At 41.5% G+C, this 15425-nt stretch overlaps 1 protein-coding gene across 1 annotated transcript in view; it reads left to right on the forward strand.

Moving 5' to 3' along the window:
- Nucleotides 1-15425, forward strand: part of GABBR2 (gamma-aminobutyric acid type B receptor subunit 2) — a gene marked incomplete at both ends in the record, with an annotated part of 498060 nt that overhangs the window by 190701 nt on the left and 291934 nt on the right. The window lies entirely within an intron of this gene.

Raw genomic sequence — 15425 nt, forward strand, 5'->3', positions numbered from 1 at the left:
CTGAGGCAGAAATGATTGAAGCTCCAGAACTGCTAAGATCACATAGCATGCACCCTCCAAATATTCTGAGTTTCACCCTGAGCAACATTTTGGTCATAGAAATTGAAATAAAGTATGGACCAAGTGCCTTAAGCATGGTTTTAATAAGAGAGTAGTTAAAATAAAGCATCCTATAAGTAATTAATTAGAGCAAGACAAGGGAAAGAGTTGGCCCATAAATTGACAGAGGGGCAAAACTAATAAAGGCATGCCAGTTTTGTTGTTGCTTTGTTGTTTTTTTCTCCCTTCCTCAGCATTCATTTAAAAAAAAAAAAAAAGGCTGATTGTGTTCTGAAGAATAACATAATTAAAACTACTTAAGAGGGGTAAGAACAGGCTAGAGTCTGCTTAGATGAGTCAGATATTTTCAAATTGTCTGGCACAATTAACTCACTATGTAGTACTTAAGAAATCTTAGACTCTTCCCTTACAAGCTTTGAGAATTAAAGGATAAAAAGTAAGTGAATTTTGGGGGGGAGGGAAGAAACCTTTGTGTCTGTCTCCAAAAACTATATAAAGACCAGTCAGCCTAAATTTAATTCTTGGAAAGACACTTGAGCAGATAATCTGTTTGGAATCGTTCAGAAGATAAAAAGATGCTAAACAATGGCCAAAATGGATTTGTCAAGAATAAATCATGTAAAGCAATCTAATTTCCTTCTATGATATGATAACAGGTCTTGAGGAGATGGGGTAGGTTATAAGTGTAATTTTTTTATGACTTATAAAAATGTTAATTATGTTCCTAAAGAAAAGTAGGGAAACTTGTTCTTGAGGAAGATACAGTAAAAGCAGTCTCTAACCAATATGCATACCACCAAGGTTAATTCACATCAGTTAAGTAGAATATTTGTCTTTAAAATGAGTGCTGGAGCAAAAAGTAACTAAAAAGTACGATATGCTTTATCCTTCTCTGGCTTGGAATTATAATTTCAAAGAGTAGTTATCAGTGGTTCATTGTCAAACAAGAAGGATGGGATTCTGTCAAGCGGTTTTCTCTAGAAAGAGATAAGGTTTTCTCTAGATAGTGGGATAGAGAAAATGTTTATTAAATCTGCAGTTGATACCTACTTAGGAAAAGCGGCAAGCACTTTGCAGAGGACAGGCTTAGGTTTTGGAATGATCTTGGCAAGTAGAGAGTGGTTTTAACATAAATAGTATGTAAGTGGAAAAGTTCAAAATGCTAGACCACAGTATTCAACTATATTAATGAAGAATGGCTATCTAGGCAGCAGATCTCCAGAGAAAGATACGGGAAGCACTACAATGAACTGCAAACTGGGTAGGGGTCAAGAATGTCTGACTGCTTGAGCTACTGTAGAAAGCACAAAGGAAGCAAATGGCTCCCATTTCACCACCCCCAATGTACTGCGATATTGACACTTAAGATACACAGAGTAAACTTCAACTCTGCTTAGTGATAATTAGATGTAAGTTGGAACATCAGGTCTATTATCACCTTCAAGAAGTAGAGAAGTCTATAAAAAGTTTAAGTAATCTACAAACATGTTTTAGGAGAAAGATTAGAAGTGGAAAACAGTGGATAGACTGGGTAGGTTGTTGAACCTTCATCGTGGTTTGTTAAGGTAAGATTAAACACACACAACACAGGGATTCTTGATCTTCCTTTGGGACAGAGGGATAGATTTCCTGTCTGTCCTGGTCACTTAAGAAATGTTAAAACTGCAGCTTTCTAGGGTGTGCTCGAGTGCTGCACCTGCATTCAAAGTCTTTCTGTTCCTCTTGAAGGGTAAGCCACTTTCTTCTATGTCAAACTGCAAATTCAATTTGGTGTGATTCATTAAAGCATTCGGATAATGAAAGATCCAATCAAAACTTCCTTGAATTTAGGTGATTTTTGTAGAGCATGTTGAGTCCTGAGTCTTTGAAATTATTAGAACTCTGTCCTTCCTTTTTCAGCTCTGTGCAGAGTTTCTCCCTTCCCTCCGTGTTCCTGTGCAGACAGTGAAAGCACAGGAAAAGCTGACAGGCTGTCCAGGAGCAGTGAGGGACGGGAGCCACCAGGAGCTGAGAGGGAGAACATGCGGTGGCCGGGCAGAGCCCAGCCCCACTGCAAGAGAGGAGGGCAGGCCCAGAGGTCGAGGCCAGGCTCAGCCAACGGTGCAGACCATCAGGCCAGTAAGTCCATGGCGATGAGGCAGGTCCAAGGCCAAGCTGCGAAGTCAATCAGTGGGTCAGGGTCAGGTCTACTGATTGCTGGGCAGGTCCATGGCAGAGACTGAAGACACAGGACTAAAGGTGTGGTACGGCTTTGGGATGAAGGGAAGGCCTCAGGGGTCCAGCACCGGGGCAAAAAGTTCTCAGGACAGCAGCCATCAAGGAAGAGAGAGAGCGCCTCAGCAAACTTTCTAATTTATATTGAATGTGCCATTCATGGTATGAAATAATCCCGTTGGCCATCTTGGGTCAAATGCTCAGGACTCGCTCCTCCTCATCCCCACACCTGGCTAACTCAAAATCACTGAGACCTTGAAATCCACACACCATACCTGGCTATAAAGTAAATATTTTCACAAATTCAGACACTAGAGTCTTCTAAAAGTGCAGTTTTTCCAAGCATTAGAAGAGACTTTAATGAAAAGTAAAATTACTGAAAGAGAAATTAATCCTGTGTCGCTTAAACCAGCACAGTACTATGATATTATATCCCGATAATTAAAGCTCACCTAACTTGTCCACGAGTTAGCTGCCCATGAAGATCATAAACCTGTTTGTTGGTTTACCTTGCCGGTTTACCTTGCCTTGTAATGAGGCAGTTGTCTCAATTGCTTAGATTATCAATCTTACCCCAATTTATCTCTGGAGGCCAAAATTACAGAGGATCTCTTGCTTCTATTTCAGCCGTTCCCTTTGGGAACCCCTTCTGCAGAGACTTTGCATAATCACCCATTTCCTTTTACTTGGTGGAAAAACTTCTCTTTCTTATAAAGAAATGTTACATCTTCCTTATTCTCCAGATCACGTAGAGAGACAAAAGGTAGGTAGAGAGAAGGGAGAAGTTTATGCCAGCATGTTTTCAGTTCTTGAAGCACATGGGCAATATCTATATATCTGATGCTGCCAGCGTGGCTTGAGGCTCCCTTTCTTGACATTGCTTGGATCCCAAGTATTATGACTTTTCAAGTGACCTTAATTCTATGGTTGCCAATAGCACAGCTTACTATTAGTATTCTTTGCAAGTTAGTCAGGTCTGTTTATACCACCAGAAATGTCTCTTCTGTTGGATTAATGATTAAATTGTGTAAGTCGTCTTGGTATGAGGGTAATGTACAAACTTCATCAGTTCTGTTACTTAACTAGGACAAGTTCATACCCACTGTGCTTCTGCGTCCTAGATTTTGTGGACTGCTGCCCTGTTCTCATCCTCTGGGAAAGATTCTGTTTCAAAAGTTAATAATTCTATGGCAAAGGTTTATAAATGAGGTTACAAAATATTTTCAGGATTTTCAGCTTCAAGTGTTTGCTATGGCATATGATCATAGGATAATTTAGGTTGTCTGGTCCAACCTGCTGCTCAAAGCAAGGCTAGCTTTAATGTCATCCCTGAAGAATTACAGCTGTTGCGCACACAGTTCTCAGAAAAGTGCTGACCATGTCCTCTTCCCAGGTGAGCTTTCAGCTGGCTGGAGGTTATGCAGCGATTGGTGCCTCCAATTTCGCTGCTGTCTAGCACTACCTGTTTGGGATTGTATTTTGAATTAGGCAAACCAACCAATATTCCTGTGGTTCGTGTTTGCTCTGTTGCATGTATTGGTAGGAAGAGTCATGAGAATGAAGTCATACTTAACTATCAGTAACTCACAGCTGTTGGGAGTCACCAGCATTGTAGAAGATGTAAAGGATTCAGAATATGACTGTGAAACAGAAAAATGTGTAATCATGTACTGTTTTTCAGGTAATGCTGTATTTGCTAACCAGTAATTCTAGTTTACCCTCAGTATTTTACTGTTCTTTCCTACGTATTACTCATTTTATTTTTAGATGTTTTTGGTTCAAACTGAAGCTTGGCACTTGATTGCACTGGTACACTAAGAGGGATTCTGCCTTCCTTGTTTTGATAGGACACTTCCTCTAGACTGGCTTCGGTTGTTTCTTTTTGCTCCCCTGTCATGTTAAAATTCAGTGAAACTGCATTTTAACTTCACATTGGGTGGCATAGTCATGATATTTCTAGATATTTTTAAAAAATATATATTTCCCTCCCACTGAGTATCATGTCTGGGATTGTTTTTAAAACAAGTTAAATTCTGATCGTCTCAAGTGACTCTTTGTTGTTCTGTACTTCTTAACAGTCATCTCTTTATGTGATTTCTCTGCTTCTTCCTGGAAATATTGAGAACTCCTAATGTAATTTCATCAGTGTAGGTGGCATTTCAAAAAGACAGAAGAAATGAGAAGTGTGCAGTAAGCTAATGAAATAGATTAACAATATGGAAAAAAAGATTAAATATTTCCTCTTGTGACTCTGTCACAATCTTCATTGAGTTTAATAATCTAAAAATACCTTGGTGACAAAAACTAAAGAGAAACAACTGTTTCAAGTGGACAGAATAGCACTATTTTGGCTAACATGATTAAAACTCTTAGGATTTCTTAAGGGTGTACTGCATTTTGTACAGTTACATCTACTTCAAAAATAAGCAGGTCGTCAGGGTCCATTTTGCGTCAATTGAAGGTATGTAGCATCTATGAATTCCAATTCTTCTCCCAGAAAATGTAATACTGGAAAAAGGAAAATGGTTCCAAAGAAAAGCAGCTGGTAAACAAACCTTCTCAAAGTAGTATTTTTCTATTCCTATAGAGAAAGCAGAATACAAGTCTTACTAATCTAAAAGTTTACTTATTGTAGCCTTGCTCTGTCACTGTGGAGTCTGCAAACTAGGATTTGAGTTAGTGGTCAGTTCTGATAAGAATTCACTGGATAAGCAGATAATGACAGAGTTACCGAGGGGCTGAGAGGGATTAGGCAGGGAAAATAAATGAGATATTTGGTGACCTTTCAAATTTCAGCCAGAAAACAGACTTGAAACACCAGGTTTTGATGGCTGTAGGTATACACTGTGCGGACTTCAAGGTGTCATTACACTTTTTGACTTCTCAGGCTTGGCTTCTGAGGGAAGACAGAAGAGCAGAGATTGCCACTCTCCATCACAGTTGCCAAGAGGGTTTAGGGCAGCAAGAAAAATACTACTTTTCCTCAAGAATGAGCTTGGAAGCATCAAATTTACCAGATAACAGCAATGTTTAAGTTAGAAGCTCTGAATAGTACCCAGTGATTTCATCCTAGAAGGAGCCCTGTACCTTCAATTTTGAAAGTGGAAAAGTAGAAAAGAGAGGCAGAAGAAAGAGATGTGAGACAGAGAAGGCAGTCAAAGAAAAATATGGGAGAAGGCATAGAGAGAAGAGAACGAGAGCCGGAAAACATTATAAATGTGTGGTGGGTTGACCCTGGCTGGATGCCAGGTGCCCACCAAAGCTGATCTATCACTCCCCTCCTCAGCTGGACAGGGGAGAGAAAATATAACGAAAGGCTTGTAGGTCGAGTTAAGGACGGGGAGATCACTCAGCAATTACTGTCATGGGTAAACCAGACTTGACTCGTGGAAATTAATTTAATTTATTACCAATCAAATCAGAGTAGGATAATAAGATATAAAACTAAGTCTTAAAACACCTTCCCCTCACCCCTCCCTTCGTCCCGGGCTCAACATCACTCCTGATTTCTCTACCTCCTCCCCCCAAGTGGTGCAGGGGGATGGGGAATGGGGGTTATGGTCAGTTCATCACATGTTGTTTCTGCTGATCCTTCTTTATCCTCACACTCTTCCCCTGCTCCATCATGGGGTCCCTCCCATGGGAGACAGTCCTCCGTGGACTTCTCCAACATGAGTCCTTCCCACAGGTGGCAGGTCTTCATGAACTGCTCCAGTGTGGGTCCCTTCCACAGGGTCACAAGTCCTACTGGCAAACCTGCTCTGGCATGGGCTCTTCTCTCTCCATGGGGCCACAGGTCCTGCCAGGAGCCTGCTCTGGCATGGGCTTCCTGTAGGGTCACAGCCTCCTTCAGGTGCATCCACCTGCTCCAGCATGGGGTCCTCCACAGACTGCCGGTGGATATCTGCTCCACTGTGGACCTCCATGGGCTGCAGGGGGACAGCCTGCCTCACCATGGTCTTCACCATGGGCTGCAGGGAAATCTCTGCTTTGGTGCCTGGAGCACCTCCTCCCCCTCCTTCACAGACCTTGGTGCCTGCAGAGTTGTTTCACATATTCTCACTCCTCTCTATGGCTGCTGTTCTGCAGCAACTTTTTCCCTTTCTTAGATATTTTATCACAGAGACATTACCACTGTCACTGATGGGCTCAGCCTTGGCTAGTGGCGGGTCCATCTTGGAGCCAGCTGGCATTGGCTCTGTCAGACATGGGGGAAGCTTCTGGCAGCTTCTGACAGAAGCCGCCTCTAGAGCCCCCACCCCCACTACCAAAACCTTGCCATGCAAACCCAATATAAAATGTCATTTTTTAACTGTAGAACTTTTTTCAAACTATCTTTTTCTAATGTTTATTATTTTTTCAAAGTGTCGTGCCTTCCTCCTGTATTGTATCCATCTTTTTGTTTGTTTTCTGCATCATTTCATTCTTCCACAAAACCTTTCCGATTTCTTTTACTGACTCATATTTCTGTCCCTAAAGGAGATGAAAAAATCCCTGTCTGCTATGCCTTTCCTTTCCTGGTTCCACCCAAGAATTTCCCCATCTCCATGTGCTCAGCTGCTTTTGGGGAAGGAGCAATCTTCTCCTAACATAGGTTGCTATAGTCAGGACAAAAGAAAGAAGTAACTTCTGCCCAGTGTTCAATAATATTTATAAAGCTGACTGGAAATAAATAAGTTATTAGGCCCTCTTTGGAATACTAATATAAAGTTTTTGAGGGAAAAGTCATTTTTTTCATTGTTACTGGACAGTTACTGACATAGTCTATTCTTCCTGTGTTTGGAGGATGCTTGAGAGGCCTTGATATGGCCTTAAATACCCTTTAAGCATTTGTTGAAATATATACTGTATCAAAGAGGTTTTTTTTTTTTCTTTCACTGGTTTATAAGAAAAACAAAAGCAAATTTTCACTAAGCTTAGATGTATAGCTTGAAAGCAGTGAATTACTTATGTAAAAATACTAGCGAAACAAAGTCTGTATTTAATCCAACTTTATACATTATGAAGAAATAAGATTTTGTTTGTTTGCTTGACGTTTTCATATTTTATGTTCCTGATATCAAAAAGCCCCAGTCTTCTTTTCCTAAAGATAGTTCCAGTGAGTTCGATAAGCAGAAATATGGAGATTCTGTCCTCCTTGTGGTTTCTAAATTGTCCTGCAAAGCAGAATTACAGGCACTGATGTGTGTGAGATCTTCCTTCCTATTGCCCTATTTCCGGTTCTTGCCTTATTTCTACAGCAAAATCTTAGAAACAACTTCAAGATCTCTTGAGGTTGCAAAGAAGAATGAATTCCCCTGTTCTGTCTTATAATTATGCTTTCCTGTAATTCAAATTGATACATTAAGATCTTCACAGAAAGGCAGTCTCTGAAAGTTACTTCTACTAATATCACAGGATACTATTCATGTAAATGAAAACTCTATCTTTGCTGGTGTTTATAAGTGGTTTTAGGGGGAAGAATCATGGCAGTAATTTAAAATGGAAGAGACTGAGACATTTATTTCAGTAAGAAATGTCAGAATCTGAAAGGAAGGTGTGTTGTCACTTGCTGGAATTTTCTGAAGGGTGTGCCTAAGTGTCTTTTTGGTCTGTTGTGCAAACGCCATCCATGCTAGGAAACTTTTTGTTTTTTTCCTTACAGCAGTAGTATTTTATCCAGTATTTTTCACCTTTTATTCTGTTTCTGAATACATGTTTTAATTTTTTTTTCCTTCCAAAAACAAAAAAGAGAAAGAGGTTAGAGCATCATCTGGTAGAGAATTAGAGCTATGCAGTGGTATTATATGGTTGTGTCATCTTGCACTGAAGATTCACACTTCACTATCACCTGAAGAGGCCCCAGTGTTCCCATGAACTGAATAAGTCCTTGTCAAAATTCAGGTGTCTTGAACAAAACCAAATCAAACTTAAGATTTTTTTAGAGAACTGCTCACCATTCCTTCATGTTTAAACCTTATATTGTGCGTGTGTGAGAGGTTGGTATTTGCTGCAACACAAGATAAAGGAGTGTAGGTCAGTACCTTCTATACCTCTAATACCTTGTGACTGAGAAACTCCATATAGTTAAGAGTTTCCTAATGGATCTGATATAAAAATTGTCATTTTATCAGAAACCAAAAAAGAAAAAAAATCCCCATTTAGATTATATTGAAAAAATGTTCCAAGACAATGCTTGTTGTAACAGATGTTAGCATTGCACATTGAAATTGTATTGCTTGTACCACAGCATTGTCCTAGTTCTGTTTTGGGTTTTGCTATGCTTTGGTGCTTGTTTTTTTAGAAAATGATAATACAAGGATGAAATATGATTCTAAACAGTGATTTAACTTGCAAGCATTCCCCCCACACAATAGTTTTGATTGGGTATCTAATTATCTTCCATTCATCAGGCAATTGCAGGATATTTTCAAATTAAAATCCGTGGTGCAGTGATAAAATTTAGAAGTGGGCACAGTTGCACACATGATGTAGTAGGAAAATGTGATATTGTCCAAATCAGAAGAGAATAAGCTCACTTCACTGAAGTAACCATTTCTGAAACAATTTATCAAAATCTGGGGTCTTGATTGCTAAGAGGTTAAAATAAAATCCTGGAAAGGTCATGGAATGTCTTTTGGAATGATGAACCTTCCTGGAAGAGTATGCAAATTTAACAGAATCCATTCCCTATGAATGGTGATCTGCAAGCACTGGAGTCAAGAAGATAAAGCAGCTGTTAAACTGCTTGAAGTTAACATGTGCAGGACTGGGGCCATTACTTAAGTTGATTTCAAAAATATGTCCATCTCCTATCACTTTCATTATGAATGGTTAAAGCTAGAATTAGATCAGGATATGAGAGGAATTTTTAAGTGTTCTTGTGTGTTTTGTTCGGTGCTGTTGTCTGTTCATAGATACATTTATTTACTGGGATTTTTTTTTAAAACTAATCTTTTCCTAAGAACTGTGATTATTTCTGTATCATTCTGGTTGCGTCCAATCCAAATTTATACCATCTTTTCCCTGTCTTCATTCTTGCTTTTAGATGGTTTTGTGATGATTTGGGATTGAGATTGCAGAGCCTCTTGTGCCCTGAGAGGAAAGCGAAACTTTGCAGGGCGAGAGATACTTTTTCCCTAAGAAGAGGGTTTAAGAAAAGACATCGCAGTCATCACTCTTGGACTTCAAATCTAGAAATGTAGGAGAACGTATGTAGTGTCACACAGTCACAATTCTGCTGCCTTTTCATGTTGTTAATTTACTCTATAGAAAAGGAAGGAAGGGTCGAAGATGAGGATTAACTCTACTCTTCTAAGATTTTTTTCACATATTCTCAGTCATCCCCCAAACATGTATCTGCCCTGTGATTAATAGAATGCCATTCGTCCTCTGATTATCTGTGCTACAGTCTTGCACTGGGGATCTTGAGGGAACCGGCTGATGTAGACCACTGCAACATATGGCTCAGGCAGTCAGTCTCCCAGAGAAATAAGAAGGTAAACTGTTAGTCAACATCTGGCCAGTCTTTGTTCATTTGTCTGGAGCAGTCAGATTGATCTGCATGTAGTATGGCTTCCAGTGTAGTTTCAGGTTTTATTTACTCCCCTTTAACTGCAGGCTGCTGATGAAAGGGGCGCTCCTCTCCCCACCCCCTGCTCCCCAAGTTTCTGCCTTTTCTGTTGTACCTGATCTTTGCAGTCATTCTACTGTGGTGTATATCACCTCATCTGTCCAAAGCCAATCTTCTGTTTGTAGGAAGACTCATGCTCTGTGGTTACAACTTTCCTTGCAGTTCTCATGTACTTTGGAAAAGTGGGAATTTAACTTTCATGGAGATTTACTGGACATCACTCAAAGTGCAGAGTGAAGATTTTGTGTGGTAGGAGTGTGATAACTTTTTATTTTTTGTTTTTAAGTAGTTTGCTCGCCTCCAAGAGGGAGCAGGGCATGTAGCAGATATAGGCATTTCTGCTTGCTAGGAAAGACTGTTTCCATGGTGAATTTCCTTTGTCCTTTGCAAAAATGATGACAATACAATGGAAATGAAACAGGGAGAAATTGTCAAAGTTACAGTGGGAATCCTAGCGGTTTTGAACACTACTGAAGTACTAGGTTTAGCATGGTTCTTCAGGGTCCAGGTAAATATTAAAAGGCCATGAGATTGTGGGAAGCTCATAGGATGATGATATAGGAAATGTGAAGAAAGCAAGGAGATAGAACCTTACCCTAGGTTTGTCTTTCTTTATAGGAAGAGGTCTGTGCACATTCAGCTACAGAGTAGGGGGTCATTTGTAGGTGAGAAGTGTCCTGTGTTGTTAAATGGGGTATCTTTTATCTGAGAAAGCATCTTTGAGCCATTTGACCTCGTAAATTTAATGACATCCTCATTACCACCCCTTTCCTTAATTTTTATTTGCCACTGGCAAATTCTGAGTTTGTTTGCTCCCAGCGACTGACACTAGGCTAATGGCGTACATGAAAATTACTGGGAAGCTTGGAAAATTGTTCCAAATTGTGGCTGAAAAAAATCAACCTTGTTGCAGACTGGTAGAATAGTTTGAGCTACTGATCTGTATCAAAACTTTCTGAAATGCAGGACACATCAACCAGACACTTCCTCCTTCTAAATCTTGTGCCTTAGGTCTTGCACCAAAACCACCTTCAAATTGACATCACAAGTCTAATTCCAAGTCCCAGAAAGATAGTTATTTTCCAAGGCAGTTTAGACATACATATGGATGATAGGAGCATTCTGAAACCTAAACTATTACTCTAAAGCACAAGGTATGACTTTAAATCTGAATTAGCTGTATCTGAAAATATCCACTACCTGTTTGAGGTAACTATATGCAGGACATCAGTAATGTTTGTAGTGTTTTATGAGTTCACAGAATTCCAGAATGGCTGAGGTTGGAAGGGACCTCTTGAGGGTATCTAGTCCAAACCCCCTACTCAAGCAGGGACACCCAGAGCTGGTTGCCCAGGACTATGTTGAGACAGCTTTTTAGTACATCCACAGATGGAGACTCCACAGCCTCTCTGGGCAACCTGTGCCAGTGCTCAGCGACCCTCACAGTAAAAAAGTGTCTCCTGACATTGAGATGGAACTTCCTATGTTTCGGTTTATGCTCTTTACATCTGGTCTTGTCACTGGGCACTGCCGAAAAAAGCCTGGTTCCATCTTCTTTGCCCCTCCCATCAGGTATTTATATACATTGATGAGATCCCCCTGTGCCTTCACTTTTCCAGGTTGAACAGTCCCAGATCTCTCAGCCTTTCCTCATAGGAGAGATGTTCCAGTGCCTTAATCACTTTCATGGCCTTTTGCTGGACTGTCTCCAGTGTGTCCGTGTCTCTTGTATTGAAGAGCCAAGAACTGGACTTCACATTCCATATGTGGGCTCATCAGTGCTGAGCAGAGGGGAAGTATCACCTCTCTCGACCTGCTGGCAACATTCCTCATGCAGCCTGGGTACCGTTAGCTGCCTTTGCCACAAGGGCATGTTGGTGGCTCATGTTCAACTTGGTGTCTACCAGGTCCTTTTCTGTTCTCCAACTGGTCAGCCCCCAGCATATATTGGTGCATGGGGTGGTTCCTCCATAGCTCAGGACTTTGCACTTGCCGTTGTTGAACTGTCTGAGCTTCCTGTCCGCCTGTTTCTCCAGCCTGTCAAGGTCCCTCTGCATGGCAGCACAACCCCCTGCTGTATCAGCCAGTCCTCCCAGTTTTGTGTCCTTAGCAACCTTGCTGAGGGTACATTCTGCTCTGTTCTCTAGATCATTAACGAAGATGTTGAACAGAACTGGACACCATATTGACCCCTGTGGTACACTGCAACCTACTGGCCGCCAGCTAGACTTCGTGCCACTGATCACCACCCTCTGTACCCAGCCATTCAGCTAGTTTTCAATCTGTCTGCTTGTCCAGCCCATGATCCATTAGCTTCTCTGTGAGGATCTTATGGGACAATGTCAAAAGGCTTGCTGAAGTCTAGGTAGACAATATGCTCCATCACCTTCCCAGGGATGGAGGTGAGGCTGACTGGCCTGTAGTTCCTTGACATTTTCTTTCTTCCAGTCTTCAGGCACTTCTCCTGGTTGCCATGATTGTTCAAAGCTTATTGACCCACTACAGTATCACCTGTATTGTGCTCAGTAATCATTACCTGTAAGCTCTCAGTTGTCTCATCATCCATCTCTAGGAAGAGCTCCATATACTCCAGCTGTTCTCCCTCATAAAGGGCAACTCCACCTTCTCATCTTCCCAGCTTGGTCTTCCTAAAGAGACTGTATCCCTCTATTGCAGCATTGCAGTTATGTCATCCATCCCACCTCATCTGTGAGCCCCACAAAATTGTAGTCCTGCAACTGCACACAGATGTTATTCTCCATGCTGCATGCATTAGTGTACAGGCACTTCAGAGAGGCACCCCAGCACACTGATTTGCCAGAAGGGATTTGGGGAATTTCTCCAAAATTGTGCCTTGTAGGCATTTCCTTGCTTACATGCAAATGTTGGAGTTGACCCTGCTTAAGCCTTGTTTTGTTGATTTTGTGATCCCTTTCTGTCAGACCTCTCCATGCTCTTTGCTCATCAACCCTTCCTGTCCACCACTCCCTTACAGGGCTGCTGGTAACTCTCTGTCCTCTGCCATTCCTGGTTTAAAGTGCCTCTTTACGAGGTCAGCCATTCTAATGGCAAAGGTACCTTTGCCCCAGTTAGTGAGAGGGATTTCATCTCTCCCAAGCAGACAATCTGCAAACAGGGTCCCATAGTTGGAGAAAGCAAAACCTTGTTGCCAAGACCAGCTCCACAACCAATGGTGTTGCCCCCAGAGCTCTGAAGTAACTTTTGATACTCTATAGGTAGCATCATTGGTGCCTACATCGAAGAACAATAGGGAGTAATAGTCAGAGGGTCAGACAAGCTTTGACAGTCTCTCCACAATATCCTGGATCCAGGTCCCCAGCAAGCAGCAAACCTCTCTAGATGAAAGGTCAGGTCCACAGATGGGTGTTCTCTGCAGCAAGGGGCCACACACTACTATTTCTTGCTACTTTTTTCCTGGTGGTCTTGCGTGGTTTAGAATCACTTGACCCAGATTCTTTGCTTGAAAGCACACCTGGCTCCTCTTCAACTTTGAGGGTGGTGAACCTCTTTCATAGTTGTAAGCCTTTGGGTGAAACAGGAGCCTTCCTCTTGGTGGCAGAGGTCACCCACTTGGGATGGACACTGGCTGCATCTCCACTGCAGCTTGGAGTCTAGGGCTGTTCAAACTGCAATGTCTCTAAGAAGACCCTGTCTGTCTCTCTTTCATCCTGTCTGATGCTGTGCAGCCTGATGATTTTCTCCTGTAACTGCTCTACTTAGTGACACAGCCCTTCAAAGATAGCACGGTTCCTGCAGGGCAGGTCCATCTCTCCTGGCATCAGAGAAAGGCTCCAGGTACTCTGTGCAACCTGGGACTTGGAGGGCTGCATCCACCATCCAAAGAACCATGTGTGTTGAAGCCTCTACCCTTGCAGGGTCAGCTGCTCCAAAACCTGCTGAGAAACTACTCTGTGGTGTGTCACTGCCATACCTGAGACTGTTTATGCTGACTTGAACCCAGCTGTTCCTCCCTCCCTCCTTCTTTGCACCCTTCTGCAGAAGCTGCTCTGTCTGCTGGCTGCCTCTGAGACCCGTGCTCTGGGCCTGGCTTTTATATAGGCTTATCCCAAGCATGAACAGAAAGGGTGCTTGACCCTCCCTAATTAGGGGATAGCTGCGATAAAGGCACCAGGCATCTTGGGTTAAGGGCATCTGATCATGCTCATTAGAAGTTGTCAGAGCTTCCTTGGGCACATACCTTCATGGCTCCCCTTATCTTATCCCTTGCCTGACAGCAGCAGGCACCTTCAAGTATCTCAGAGGGTTCCCAGGATTTCCCTGATGATTCTGTACCTTGTCCCTAGAGGTTCCCAAAACAGAGCCCAGAGACTGCTGCAGACTGCTGTGTCTGCCTGGGATGCAGGAATAGCAAATTTTTGAAGGAAAGAATAAACAGGGAGGCAGAGGGCAGGAAAGACAAATCACAACGTAGTTTTATCAAAGGAAGATTATGTCAGAGATGGTAAGATAATTGGTTTCTTAGAACAAGAGTGGATTCTAATGCTTAGCTGAAATCTAAGTTGGTTGGTGCAATGCCCTGCCAGGGGCTGGGTGGAACAGAGATGGGTGCAGGCAGTTCTAAGGCAGTTCAGGAACACAGCCAGAGGGAAGACTACAGCAATAGTATTGTAAGGATACGTCTCAGGATAGAGAAGTTGACAGCGATTTTTTTTTTTTTTTTTAAAGGATGTAGTACTGTATGTACTAATGTGTACTAATCCATTACACAGGGAATAAAGAAATTCCAGTAAGAAGTAGTAACAGGTCTGTGGATGGTCTGTATGATCTTGTTAACAGGAATCAGAAAATGAAGTGTAGAACTTCACATGTGATAGGCTGCAAACGTGGTAAGCTCCCTAGAATTTCCAGGATTTTAATTTAACAGATCCCTGCTCTTGCAAGGCTATAAGACATTGGTGGTGCTTTCAAATTCTCTCCCTTTCAAACTCTTTTCCTTTGGAAAATTATAGCTGTAGTTTTTAATATTTTATTACAGATTTAAGTTTGGTTCTGGAAAGCGTTTTACAGCCTACAGCATATGAAGAGGCTTCCCATGTATGGATTTTTTTAATCTATGTCAACTATTTGGTTGTCTCAGGCAATCCCTTTCAGTGATAAGTTCTTGTAGATTTTAGACACACTCCATTCTTAACAAGAATCTCCTTTCCCTGTTCTTCTAGATCTAATAAAATAGAATTGTAACCATAAGCTCCTTCTGCAATTGAAGATTTTCAGTTTGTTTAATCAGCATTCCATCATTTTGTGGAGAACTTATTTAATAAAAATGTATTTTTTCTTTTTGTTAGAAAATACAGAATTAATCAAACTCTGACGAGTATTGAAAACATTATGATAATAGTCATACTGTTACGATATTGAAGATACACTTGAAGATGATATAAGCGCATTATGAACAATTTTTTGCCAAATATCTCTTTCTTTGGTCCAGATCAGACAACCTGCTCAGCCATTGTATCAGTATTCCCTGGCTGAATGAATGCATGAGTGCTTCCAGCAC

This window comes from Vanellus vanellus (assembly GCF_965231255.1).
Source record: "Vanellus vanellus genome assembly, chromosome: 2".
In the NCBI taxonomy this organism is placed as follows: Eukaryota; Metazoa; Chordata; class Aves; order Charadriiformes; family Charadriidae; genus Vanellus; species Vanellus vanellus.